This window comes from Mauremys mutica, chromosome 4, assembly GCF_020497125.1.
Source record: "Mauremys mutica isolate MM-2020 ecotype Southern chromosome 4, ASM2049712v1, whole genome shotgun sequence".
NCBI classification, from domain to species: Eukaryota; Metazoa; Chordata; order Testudines; family Geoemydidae; genus Mauremys; species Mauremys mutica.
In genome coordinates, this window is record NC_059075.1 from 163,269,762 (window position 1) to 163,283,605 (window position 13,844).

Here is a 13,844-nt window from a genome sequence, read left to right on the forward strand (position 1 = left end):
TGCTGAGTTATAAAATACTACTCCTCTTTGGAGTTTAAAAAAAAAAAAAGGCACACACTCTTGGTTGGATTTTAAAACTGATTGGGTGGCGGGGGCGGGGGCGCAGGGTTTATAAAATTCTGTGAAAGACATCATATTCTAAGAAGGGCTTAAAAAAGGTTTAATCAAAGAAATCTTTCCATGTTGAAGGCTCCTGACTAACTGGTGAGAGCCTTCAGGATGGGAATCTGCTCAACTCATCTGGCTTTGCAGCTCATCTTTATGAGAAGCCTCCCTGCTGATCCCTGTCATTTAACTGTGGCTGCTCCTCATTTAACTTTAGGTACTCTCTGTGGCATAAGGGCTGCTCTAACACAGTGGTTCTCAACCTTTCCAGACTACTGTTCCCCTTTCAGGAGGCTGATTTGTCTTGCGTACCCCCAAGTTTCACCTCACTTAAAAACGACTTGCTTACAAAGTCAGACAAAAATAGAAAAGTGTCACAGCAGACTAGTACAGAAAAATTGCTTACTCTGATTTTTACCATATAATTATAAAATAAATCGATTGGAATATAAATATTGTACTATACACTGAAATGTAAGTATATAGAGCAATATAAACAAGTCATTGTCTGTATGAAAGTTTAGATTGTATTGACTTGGCTAGTGCATTTCATGTAACCTGTCGTAACACTAAGCAAATAGCTAGAGGGGGGTATGTGCATCCCTGGGGTGAGAATCACTGCTCTAAAACGCTGAATCACAAGCAGCTCCAATAAAGGTTAAGTTACAAACAAGTACGCAGGAGGTGACTGACAATGCCAAGGTACAGCAGAGGTCTCAGTCTAATAGAATGAGACAGCTACTCAAAAGGATTGGGAGCAAGAGTCCTAACACGACTGAAAACTCTGTGGATGAGGAGAGACAGACGCAGAGTGACTGGGTGCTCTGAAACATTTATTACTGCCAGTTTAGTAGAGGCGCTGTGGTTTCCCCATGGTGCTCTTGATGTACAACATGCACATTCTGACAGTTCTTCAGCAAGAACACCAGGAAATCGATGGCTAGGTGAAAGTTGTAGACTAGCTCATCTTCAGTCATTTTTACATGGCCAACAGCCACTGCCAGACAAAGCACCTGGGGCAGGGAGAAGGACAATGTCATCATTCAGCTCCACTGATACAGACTTTATAGTACAGTCAGTTTAAAGACAACCATACAATAGCTTAAGTAGATTCAGTCATCAAAATATGGACATAATTAGATTAAGGGGCTGGTTTAAATCTTTGGAATCCATCTGTAGGCTGCAATTGAGTCTTCCCATAAATCTTTTTTTAAAAGATAAAATGTTATACTACAGGGTTTACAATTCCCCAATTACAACAATTCCTCCACAGCCTGGAAATGCTTTATGGAATTCCAAAGTTTCCAGAGTTTGATACTTGAAGACTCCATTAAATGCACCATTTGTGAAATTTAGATCTGAACAGCTTTACATTCGACCAAGCTCAACCTAATTTTTTCAGTTCCTTTATCAAAAAACCAGACATAACTTTGCCACTGGCTTCCACATGCTGTAACGAAACATGTATGCTAAAAAACTGGGTGCAATCTTTGCTGATGATTAAACTAGTCAGCTAATTATACAGTACTTTTTATTAGAAGATCTCAAAGTACTTTAAAAAAGGTTGTAAGTATGATTATTCTTGTTTTGTAGATCAGAAACTTGAGGCAGAGGTTAAGTGATTTGCTCTACACCACAAAATCAATGACAGACCAGGGAAGAGAACTGAATTTTATCAATACCCAGTCCAATACACTCTCCTCCCTACACTATGCAATAACATTTTTAAAGATAAATCTCTCCTCCCCAAACAACAGGTTCCACAAAATCACTAATCCATGCTGCACAGAATATTTGTTTTACAATAATCTGTTTTGTTTATATTTTTCATATTAGAAAAATCATTAGGATCATATTATTTCTGCTTTTTTGCATCTCAGCCACCAAGCTTTGCTTTTCCTTCTGTAAACACTACACCCTGGGAACCAAATTTGCTCAAATCTATGATATATAGCCAGATTACAGACTGAAGAAAAGTTTAAAATGGAAATAATAGATCAATACTGCAGTGCCAGGAATTCAGTAGCTCAAGCTGTTTAGTGAAAGATTGATATGTTCAAAGACTACCACTTTTGCTCTTGGTTCATTCAAGTTGTTTTTAAATCAAGTGGCCAATTAAACTTGATGGGAAATACTCAGTCAAGCAATATTTGCTGAGTCAGGTTTTGATCATCATGCTGCCAGACATGAAGATTAAGCATTTGAATTAGGGCTGTGTCCATTTAAAACTCTGGTTCCATCCTCTATATTAACTTTCTTGAAAGTTAAACTTTTAAAACAAATATAAGAAAGCACTACCTGAAACTCACTGTTTCACCTGTAAGACTGTGAAGTTCATTTGCATAGTATTAAGCATAAAGCTTCAGCTACTACATACATCAGTCTATATAATACAAACCTATTATCCTAATTCTTGGCTAACTGAAGCTTGACCACTTGATCCTCCCTAACTGCAGGAGCCAATCATGCCAGGTGCTCCGCATGTCCTTAATTCCCACTGACTTCAGTGAGCATCAAGAGCCCTCAGCATTTTCCAAGTTCAGGCCCCTTAACTTGCATCTGTAGTTTAAAACAAATTGTAAATTCCCTCCATCCTCAGGTTAGCATCTGAATGCTTTGTGTTCCCTAAACACACAAACTGAGATTGACAAGATATTTTCCACTAGCAGCCTCCTTAACAACACTGGAGGAAAACTGCAGTCCAGCCCTGACAGTGCAAATCCATGTATAATGGCAGGCAGCCAATAACTTCATTACAGTCCTGACTCCCATCACATGCTGTGTAACTGACTTCTGGGGTTTTGCATTTATTGTTTACCTTTTTCATTTGAAATTTGATGATAGACTGGACTTCATTGACCTTGGCCACCATGTTTTCATTGTGAGCGAAGAGGGAGGGGAACTTGGCAGCTTTGTTCAGACCCTGACCCAAGGTGAGAGGAATCTGTTTGATCAGGGACTCTGAAGCCAGAAAGCCACTGTACTTCTTAGCTATGGGAAAAAAAAAGAGAGATTAATGCATAGAACATTGCAGTTCTGCCCACACCTATTTTAATACAGGGTTTGATTTACACCTCACTTAGAGAAACTTGCAAACTGTTGTGAGCACTTAATGGTTCTTAGCAACAAAGGCTCTTTGTATATTTACAGGTTTCAAAGTAGCAGCCGTGTTAGTCTGTATCCGCAAAAAGAACAGGAAGACTTGTGGCACCTTAGAGATTAACAAATTTATTTGAGCATAAGCTTTCGTGGGCTACAGCCCACTTCATCGGACGCATGGAATGGAACATATAGCGAGGAGAGAGATACACATACAGAGAGCATGAAAAGGTGGGAGTTGCCCAACCAACTCTAAGAGGCTAATTAATTAAGATGGTCGGGCAACTCCCACCTTTTCATGCTCTCTGTATGTGTATCTCTCTCCTCGCTATATGTTCCATTCCATGCGTCCGATGAAGTGGGCTGTAGCCCACGAAAGCTTATGCTCAAATAAATTTGTTAATCTCTAAGGTGCCACAAGTCTTCCTGTTCTTTTTGTGTATATTTACAGACTTCAGAGAATCTCGCATTAGGTAACACGTTATACTTGGAGAGAAGCCTAGGCTGAACAAGTGTAATCGCCCCTCACTACTGATCTGGCATGTTTCTTAAACACAGGTAATCCCAACACCAACAAAACAGTTTCTGGAAGAAGCTAGGGAAATTTCCTCCTTTCCTTACCCCTCCCAACACACATCAGCATCAACCTGATGGTGGGGGTGAGAGATAAGGGTTCTGTTCATTACAATAAGAGCTCTGTGCATTCATTGGAACAGATTATACTTTGTTGTTTGCAGTGTTGTAACCATGTGGGTCCCAGGATATGGGAGAGGTATTATCTTTTATTGGACCAACTTCTGCTGATGAAAGACACAAGCTTTTGAGCTCCACAAGCCCAGACCTGAAGACTCTGTGGAGCTCAAAAACTTGTCTTTTACCAACAGAAGTTGGTCCAATAAGAGAGAGATACACAGGGTGGGTGAGGTACTATTAGCCATTGAGGGCTGTTGCTGAGGTCTTATCCACACTGGGATTTAGCAATGCTAGGAGTTCACTGTGATGCAGAACTCAAGCAAACCAAATCTGTTTTAAGTGCTTTGCAAAAGCATCACCGGTCAAGCTAACTAGTCACATTGCCCAGCAGCATGGCATAATAAACCATACCCTTGCAATTCAATTGCTTACTGCCCAGTCAGACAAGTTGCTGACTTGAAATTGCCAAGTAGGTAAATTTCTCCTCTAGCACTGCTCAGCCACTTGCACCCCAAAAATCTCTTTGGTACCCCATACTGGAGCTGAGGGAAGCAACTGCTACAAGATTGAATTTCCAAGGAATCTCAGTAAACAGGGTAGCTCTCTCTTTCAGTGCCAGTGCACCTAGGATTTACATTTTAGCAGCTTTTCCTCAATGGTGGGATATACACCATGACTTAATGTTAAAGAAATAATTCATCTTCATTACAAAAGTAATTGAGAAAGCTATGTTTTCTTGTTTAGAGAACCACATTTTAGATCTAGGATCCTTGGACAAGTCCTTTTAAACAATTCCTCACTAGCAATATAGTGAGTAGGGGTCAATTACTCCTACAGGAATTTTCTGCAATGGTCATGTTGGATACTGTAGTATGTATGCAAAGTCTGACACCTTCAGGAGATATAATCTTCCCTTGTGGCAAGTTTCTATCGCATTTTAGCAGTAGCATTTCTCCCCCATCTCTTGGAGTTTATACCAGCCCACTGTCTGCATTACATTACCTGGTATTTCCAGGTAACCTCTATCCACACAAATTACAGGCATATTGGCAGCATAGTTCTACTCACCTTTTTCACTATCTTCTTGTTCTTGAGTTTCTTCAGAGCCTTGATGTCCACATGAGGGATATTTGACTGCTTTGGCCTCATCAGTGTCACTGGACCCCCAGCATGCAGAGTGAGAATTTAGGGCACAGGAAGGACTTGAGCCTGTCAGGAAGGGAAGATGACACCCCCACACTGTCCTTCTGCACTGTCAGCACCACACACCTTGAGGGAGCAGGCAGAGCTACAGCCCAGAAACCTTACAACAATCACCTGTGAATCTTTATCCACCTGCCTCTAATCTGGCTTCTCCAACTGGTCAGAGGGATCAGCACAGGAGCCTCACCACATCTCCGCTCACATTTTAAGACCCAGGATAGGGGTCTGTCCAGCCATACCACTTGGAGACGGGGTGTGTGTGTGTGTGTGTATGAACTACCCAGGCAATTCAGCACTGCACCCTCCTGCCATTGTATCAAGCAGTCAACGTGTTGCCAACCACATGTACATTCAAAGTGCCTGGAGGGAGAAGGTTGCAGGCCAAAGGCTGGGTGGAATCAGAGAGGTGCCAAGCCTGACTGTGCCAGAAATGTTTGTCCTTCTGTGGGTCATAGTTTTTCAGGCTGATCAGCAGCTCCACAGTTTCCGCAAACCTGAAGAACAGAACAAACAAAAGAAGCTTCAAGTAACTGCAGATCCACCCAAAGTTAGAATTTAAGAACCCAGTAAAACAAGATGAATATCAATATGCATAGGAAAAGCTGTGATGATAGTTAGCAGAGCATGGATACTCTGCCACAAATCCTATTCTCTCTTCACCAGAGATTTCCAGTCATGGAGTTGGCATTTGGGGAAAGGCACTACCCACAACACATAGGAGAGTTCTTACTTGCGTGGTTTCACTTGAGTCCCTTGCAGGATCTACAGCACTGCATTGTACAGGGTGTCACGGGAAACTTACTGCTGGGGATTTGAAAGACAAAGAGCAGATCAGAAACTTGAAAGGATCAACTGAATTAATCACTCTGGACAGGATGCAACTCCAGGTACATTAGCACCTAAAACCACCTTTAATCTCACCAACCAGGGTAGCCCGTTAGCCTGCAGCATTCTGGGGGAATTAAACATTAAAGAATACAACAGGGGCTAGTGCAGCAGTAATAAAAATGGAAGTGACAGCAACAATGGTGAATTGTAAATTAGATCCTTTGTTCTTTTATCTTCAATAATCTCAGGGGCTCAGAGCACAGGGAATCCCTGTTTTTCAATACAGTAACAATTTCTCTTTTCAGCCCATTTCATTCCACAGCCCCAGTGATGCTGAAGCCACAAAACCCAAATGAGAAAAGCAGCCACAGTGACGGTTTCTTCCTCAAAGAGTTTATACAATATAGCTGGGTTCACAAAAGAACTAGCTAAATTCATGGAGGGCAGGTCCAGCAATGGCTATTAGCCAAAACAGTCAGGGACACAACCCCATGTTCTGCATGTCGCTAAGCCTCTGTCAGGAGCTGGGCCTAGAATCATAGGGCTGAAGGGACCTTGAGAGGTCACCTAGTCCAGTCCCCTGCACTCTTGGCAGGATTAGTTATCTAGACCATTCCTGAGAGGTGTTTGTCTAACCTGCTCTTAAAAATGTCCAATGATGGGAGATTCCGCAACCTCCCGAGGCAATTTATTCCAGTGCTTAACCACCCTGACAGTTAAGAAGATTCTCCTAATATCAAACCTAAAGCATCCTTCCTGCAATTTAAGACCATTGCTTCTTGTCCTATCCTCAGAGGTTAAGAACAATTTTTCTTCCTCCTCCTAACAACCTTTTATATACTTGAAAACTTATGACCCCTCTCAGTCATCTCTTTTCCAGACTAAACAAACCCAATTTTTTCAATCTTCCCTCACAGGTCATTTTTTCTAGACCTTTAATCGTTTTTATTACACTTCTATGGACTGTCTCCAATTGGTCCACATCTTTTCTGAAATGTAGCACCCAGAACTGGACACAATACTCCACTTGAGGCCTAATCAATGCAGAGTAGTGGGGAATAATCACTTCTTGTGTCTTGCTTACAACACTCCTGCTAATACATCCCAGAAGGATGTTTGCTTTTCTTGCAACAGTACTACACTGTTGACTCATTTAGCTTGTGGTCCACTATGACCCCCAGATCCCTTTCTGCAGCACTCCTTCCTAGGCGGTCAGTGCCCATTTTGTGTGTGCACGCAAGTGACTGTTCCTTCCTAAGTGGAGAACTTTGCATTTGCCCTTATTGAATTTCAGCCTATTGACATCAGACCATGTCTCCAGTTTGTCCAGATCATTTTGAATTTTTAATCCCATCTACCAAAGCACTTGCACCCCCCTCCCAGCTTGGTATTGTCCGCAAACGTTATACGTGCTGGCTACACACCAGTCTCTACATCACTGAGGAAGGTGCTGAAGCCAAGCGGCCCCAGAACAGCTCCCAGGGGAGGCCCGGCCCTGCGCGTGGCCGGCTCAGCCCCCTGCGGAGCCAATTCCCCAGGGGGGCCGCGCTTAATGCGGGGGCCGGCCCGCCGCCAGGCGGCACCGAATCCAAACTTCAGCCCCCCCCGTCGGGCCGCCCGCCTGAGGTAGCCGCGGGGGTGGGCTTTACTACACGCTCCTAATAAATAGGGGCCTGCTCTCGCGAGAGTTGGGCGTTGTGCTCTCGCGAGTTTTGGGCGTTGGCGCCCATGGGACGCCATTTTGGTAGAGGCGGAGGGAAATAGAAAATGGCTTTGTATGGGCGCCATCTTGAGCGAGGCAGAGCATGCACCGCCCCCACCCCAGGGCAGATTGATGCGCAGGGCAGCCGCGCGCAGTGATTTCCTTCCCTACACGCTGCTGGATGTTGTGATAGCGGGAGACCCGGGAGTCAACGTGCCAAGCGCTGGAGGGGGCTAGACCAGGGTGCTGAGAGCCATTGGACCAAACTAGCACCCCCTGGTTCCAGCGCCAGGCCAAGCTCAGCAGAAGCAGAGCAGTGCGTGTGCAGCCCTGCGGGGCGCTTTCATACCGGCTGAGGATTTAGCAAGTTGGGAAGCTGGCTGGATGCTTGGCTTTGAAGCCCAGGCTGCTTTGTCAGAGCCAGCAAAAAAAAACATCTGTGGGCCAGGGTACACAGCCTGCTGGGATTTCCCAGAATGCTTGGGGTGTGGGGTCCACCCTGCCTGCCCAAACTCACCCTGCACTGTGCATACCCAGAGCCTGGCATAGCATCGCCTTGTGGCAACATCCTCGCTGAAGTCATGGTGCTAGAGGAGGACAGGGATGCTTATTAACTGCCTGAGATCTTTGATGGAAGAGATCCCATAGACTATAAAGCCAGAGCGGTGCTAAGTACATAGAGAGACGTCTCCCAGATGAGACATGACAAGCAAGACTTTACATCTCACTCTTAAGCACTTCCTTATTTCAACAAATGATTAAAATGCTCTAACTAGAGGCACGTTGCCTTAGACAAAACAGCCTAACAATTCGCATAAAGACAAACAGTAGCAGCAGTGGGGGGAGATTGGTAGTTTTAAAGTTGAACCACAATAGTGTGATGAGTGTTACCGAGTGACTTGTGACAGGTAACCTGGTTCCCATCTGTCAGACACCGACAGCTTCTGTCAAGTCTGAAGACATGCAGCCTAAACATTAGGTGCCGTGTTCAATAATGGGATGTATTTCCAAGCTATCACTTTGTGTGCTAATGCTAGAGGATTACGTGTTCATATATTCCTAAATCCCGATAATAGTGAGTTAAGGTGAATGGCAACAAGTTGTAAACAAGTTTTAACTATGGGTTAATAGCCTACATTAATATAGGATTCTACATTTCCCCTACCAGCGGTTGTGATGGCACACCTACCTGAAACAGAGCAGGAAAACTGTTCTAGGATATTGCCAGCAGGGAATCCTGAAGCTGGGACTTTTCAAGGGAATATAGACAGAGTTTCAAATGTGTTTTGTTTTTTAAATAGCCACACTCTTTTCATGCTTGAGGTTTCAAACGGTCGGACTTAGAAGCACTGCAGTATAATTTAAAGGCCAAAACTATCTTATGTGCTCAGGAGTCACAAGCAAAGTGGTTCCTTACGCATGTATGATTTGACAAGTTACTCAGATGCAAAACTAGCTGCAACAAGGCACGTTAGACTAGAGGAACATCAGGACTGCCTAAAAACTTAGTAAAAGGATCAAATTCTCATCCATGACACTGCATGTGAGCGGTAAATGTTTTGCGCCTTCCTCAGCCTTGCCCCTCAACTCCAGTCAGTGGGGAACAGATGAGCAGCTTTGATCATTTAGCGCTAAGGGGTTTTACATTTATGACCCAGCAGGCATTTCCTTGGTCAGCTCTCTTCACTTTAAGTATAAACTAAATTTTGGGGCATTCCTGGGCTTAAGGGGATTAAGGAGGAAAGTCCTAGCAGTGGATTTCCCTAAATGCAATATGCACAACAGCTGATTAAATCAACATGGACAGTGCCACTGTCTGCCCCCCCCCCCCCCAACCTAACGGGCTTGGTTTTAAAGCATAGAAGGGATATTTGTTCATGATCAGAACTCTCTTCCCTGAAAGCTAATTGCTAACCACCAACTCCACAGGGCCATCAGAAGGACACATGATTATGTGACTTGTACAAGCTTAACTAATAAGATCCAGTTGTGATGAAGTGGCAATTTTCTGTAATATTTGTATGAATCCTATGTGAGCCTCAGTTTCCATTATATGCTGCATTGTTATTCAGCGGGTGGAAAAGGCCCATTTGCGCTCGAGGCTGGCTAAGAGATACAGGTATGAATGGCACCTGGCTTTCTGAGGCCAGGTCTACACTAGAAAATTAGATCGACATAACTACGTCTCTCAGGGTGTGAAAAATCCACTCATACCCCGAGTGGCATAGTTCAGCCAATCTCAGCCCTCACATAGGCAGCGCTAGGTTTACAGAAGAATTCTTCTGTCAAGCCAGCTACCGCCTGTTGGGGAGGCAGAGGACCTACACTGATGGGGGACGCCCTCCCTTTGGCATAGGTAGTGTCGGCACTGTTGCGTTTTAAGTGTAGACGAGCCCTGAGACTAAATGGGTCATTGGAAAAAGACTGGCTGAGGCAGACCCCGTATCAATGGAGAAGCCATAAAGACAAAGGCAAATCCAGTCCTGGGGACATTCACACCTAACATCCAAGGACACAGAGAGAGATGGAGTTCCCCACTGTGACGCTAGGGAACACCCTAGATCCCCATGTATCCAATGCAAAATTTGTCTTGTCCGGTGTCTTTGGCAGGCTCATGAGGCACTGAGCATGGCTGTTATAGTAATTGTTACAGTGATGTTATAGTGAGGTTATAGGTTATAATTTAATGTACATAGTTATGAGGATGAAAATGTATCCTCATGGCTTAAAGCAAGCCCATGCGACAAACTCTCCAAGAACAGAGGGGCAGTTCACACCTCCTCAGGGCATGGATGGGACAAACCTAGCCCAGTCTCACAGGAACAATGGACACTGGCTTAGGCAGCAACAAAATAATCTGTTAGATCCTAGAGGGACTCACCCCCCCACACACACACCTTCCTTTAGGCAGTTTGGGACTGCGATGAGGTAATGCTCACCTGACTGAAGGTGGGGACAAAGCCAAGAGGAAAGAAAAGCCATGATAAAAGGGAAAGGCATTTTGCCATGCTCGCTCTCTTCCACCTACATCTACAGACCACCACCACCACCACCAAGCGACTGAAACGCTGATCAGAGGGGAGAGCCTGGCTGAAAAGTAACCAGCCAGTCTGTGGTGAGAAGCATCTATGTTTTTAAGGCTATTGAAAGTGTTAAGATCAGCTTAGAATGCATTTTGCTTTTATTTCATTTGACCAAATCTGACTTGTGCTTTGATGCATAATAATTTAAAATCGATCTTTATAGTTAATAAATCTGTTTGTTTATTCTACCTGAAGCAGTGTGTTTGGTATGCAGAGTGTCAGAGGCTCCCCTTGGGATAATAAGCCTGGTACATATCAATGTCTTTGTTAAATCGATGAATTTATATACGCTGCAGCATCCAGTGGGCATAACTGGACAGTGCAAGACGGAGGTTCCTAGGGTTGTGTCTGGGACCAGAGATATTGGCTAGTGTCATTCGCTTGCAAGTAGCTGGGAGCAGCTGACATGCCAGAGGCTGTGCATGAATGGCCCAGGGGTGGGGGCTCTCACAGCAGAGCAGGGTAAGGCTGGCTCCCAGAGTCAAGGATTAGTGTGGCCTAGCAGATCACCGGGCCAGATAACACCAGAGGGGAATGTCACACCCACCTCTCAGCAGGGAAGCTGGGCAACATTCCCCAGCACCAGAACAAAAGAATTGGCTGCTGAACGGATTGGGGCTCTCACCTGGAGTCTGACCAAGGAGGTCGGACTGAGAGACACATAGAGCTTGAACACGGGGCTCACTGCAGCAGGGCTGGGCGCTGGGCTAAGCAGAATGGGCGATGCTTTGACCGTCATGTCTCTATGCTAACCTAAGGCCTTCCTGTGCTGTGTCCCAGTTGACTAATAAACCCGACTTTTGACAATGCTGTCCGAGCATCACTGCAAACGCTTGCTGAGGTGCATTAATCTCTGAAGAGTGTACAAATCTCCATCAGGAGTCTCTCTCTCTCTCTCTCTCTCTGGTGGACTCGCTGAACAGAGCTTGTGGTGTGAAGCAGGCGTGCTGAAGGCCTAGAGGCCCAGTCTAAGGGGGTGGTGAAGAGAGATGGGTTACCCTGGAGGAAGAATGGGATCCTAGGAGGGTCGAGCACAGTGAAGGCCTCCTGGAGACTGTTCCAAAGCTGGGGGCATAGAACCGATTTTGTGGACCCGTGACAAGTATATTTGCCTTGATGATCCACTTCATAAGAACATAAGAACATAAGAAAGGCCGTACCGGGTCAGACCAAAGGTCCATCTAGCCCAGTATCTGTCTACCGACAGTGGCCAATGCCAGGTGCCCCTGAGGGAGTGAACCTAACAGGCAATGATCAAGTGATCTCTCTCCTGCCATCCATCTCCATCCTCTGACAAACAGAGGCTAGGGACACCATTCTTACCCATCCTGGCTAATAGCCATTTATGGACTTAGCCACCATGAATTTATCCAGTCCCCTTTTAAACATTGTTATAGTCCTAGCCTTCACAACCTCCTCAGGTAAGGAGTTCCACAAGTTGACTGTGCGCTGCGTGAAGAAGAACTTCCTTTTATTTGTTTTAAACCTGCTGCCTATTAATTTCATTTGGTGACCCCTAGTTCTTGTATTATGGGAATAAGTAAATAACTTTTCCTTATCCACTTTCTCAACATCACTCATGATTTTATATACCTCTATCATGTCCCCCCTTAGTCTCCTCTTTTCCAAACTGAAGAGTCCTAGCCTCTTTAATCTTTCCTCATATGGGACCCTCTCTAAACCCCTAATCATTTTAGTTGCTCTTTTCTGAACCTTTTCTAGTGCTAGAATATCTTTTTTGAGGTGAGGAGACCACTTCTGTACACAGTATTCGAGATGTGGGCGTACCATGGATTTATATAAGGGCAATAATATATTCTCAGTCTTATTCTCTATCCCCTTTTTAATGATTCCTAACATCCTGTTTGCTTTTTTGACCGCCTCTGCACACTGCGTGGACATCTTCAGAGAACTATCCACGATAACTCCAAGATCTTTTTCCTGACTCGTTGTAGCTAAATTAGCCCCCATCATGTTGTATGTATAGTTGGGGTTATTTTTTCCAATGTGCATTACTTTACATTTATCCTAATTAAATTTCATTTGCCATTTTGTTGCCCAATCACTTAGTTTTGTGAGATCTTTTTGAAGTTCTTCACAATCTGCTTTGGTCTTAACTATCTTGAGTAGTTTAGTGTCATCTGCAAACTTTGCCACCTCACTGTTTACCCCTTTCTCCAGATCATTTATGAATAAATTGAATAGGATTGGTCCTAGGACTGACCCTTGGGGAACACCACTAGTTACCCCTCTCCATTCTGAGAATTTACCATTAATTCCTACCCTTTGTTCCCTGTCCTTTAACCAGTTCTCAATCCATGAAAGGACCTTTCCTTTTATCCCATGACAGCTTAATTTACGTAAGAGCCTTTGGTGAGGGACCTTGTCAAAGGCTTTCTGGAAATCTAAGTACACTATGTCCACCGGATCCCCCTTGTCCACATGTTTGTTGACCCCTTCAAAGAACTCTAATAGATTAGTAAGACACGATTTCCCTTTACAGAAACCATGTTGACTATTGCTCAAGAGTTTATGTTTTTCTATGTTTTTCAGGAGATGATGCCCTAGAACTTCACCCACTATACAGATATCTGCAGCTGGGACAAGGAGAAAGAGGGACACCCTGACCCAAAGAGCCCCCAGGATTCTTAGCGTTGAAAATAAATCCACCCTGCTTCTGCCACCTGATGTTGCAGCGCCTCCTTTCCTGCCCAGCACGGCGAGCTATGCAGCATGTGTGTGTGTGTGAACTCTCCTCAGCATTGGTAGCGGCTACATAAAACTAAAAACAGCTAAGGATGAAATGGGTTTGGAGCAAATGTATTAACAGCAGCAATGCCAAATTCTGGGAAGAGGCCAGCTGTACAGTGAGCCGTGTGTGAACTGCTGCTAGCGTTTAAACCAGTGGTCCCCAAACTTTTCAGTCATGGCCCCTTGCCTAACTCTGTCCATGCCCATCCCCTGGGAGCAGGGCCCTGGATCCTTGGTGGGGAGGAAACATGGACAGGGGAGCTAAGAGGTAGCATTGCCAATTTTGGTTGGATGTATTCCTGGAGATTTAATCACATGACAATCTTTAATTAAAGATTAATCTTTAATTCCTTGAGAATCCAGGCCAATACTGGAGGGTT

The 13,844-nt window shown here is 44.5% G+C and overlaps 1 protein-coding gene and 1 long non-coding RNA gene across 6 annotated transcripts in view; one reads left to right on the forward strand and one right to left on the reverse strand.

The window, feature by feature from the left end:
- LOC123369703 (maestro heat-like repeat-containing protein family member 7) overlaps positions 1–13,844 on the forward strand; it is a 422,324-nt gene that overhangs the window by 177,633 nt on the left and 230,847 nt on the right. The window lies entirely within an intron of this gene.
- LOC123369724 lies at positions 4,999–7,501 on the reverse strand. The gene is made up of 3 exons (XR_006579134.1): positions 7,353–7,501; positions 5,831–5,904; positions 4,999–5,594 (listed from the first exon to the last, which is right to left on the reverse strand). It is a non-coding gene; the product is annotated as an uncharacterized LOC123369724 (long non-coding RNA).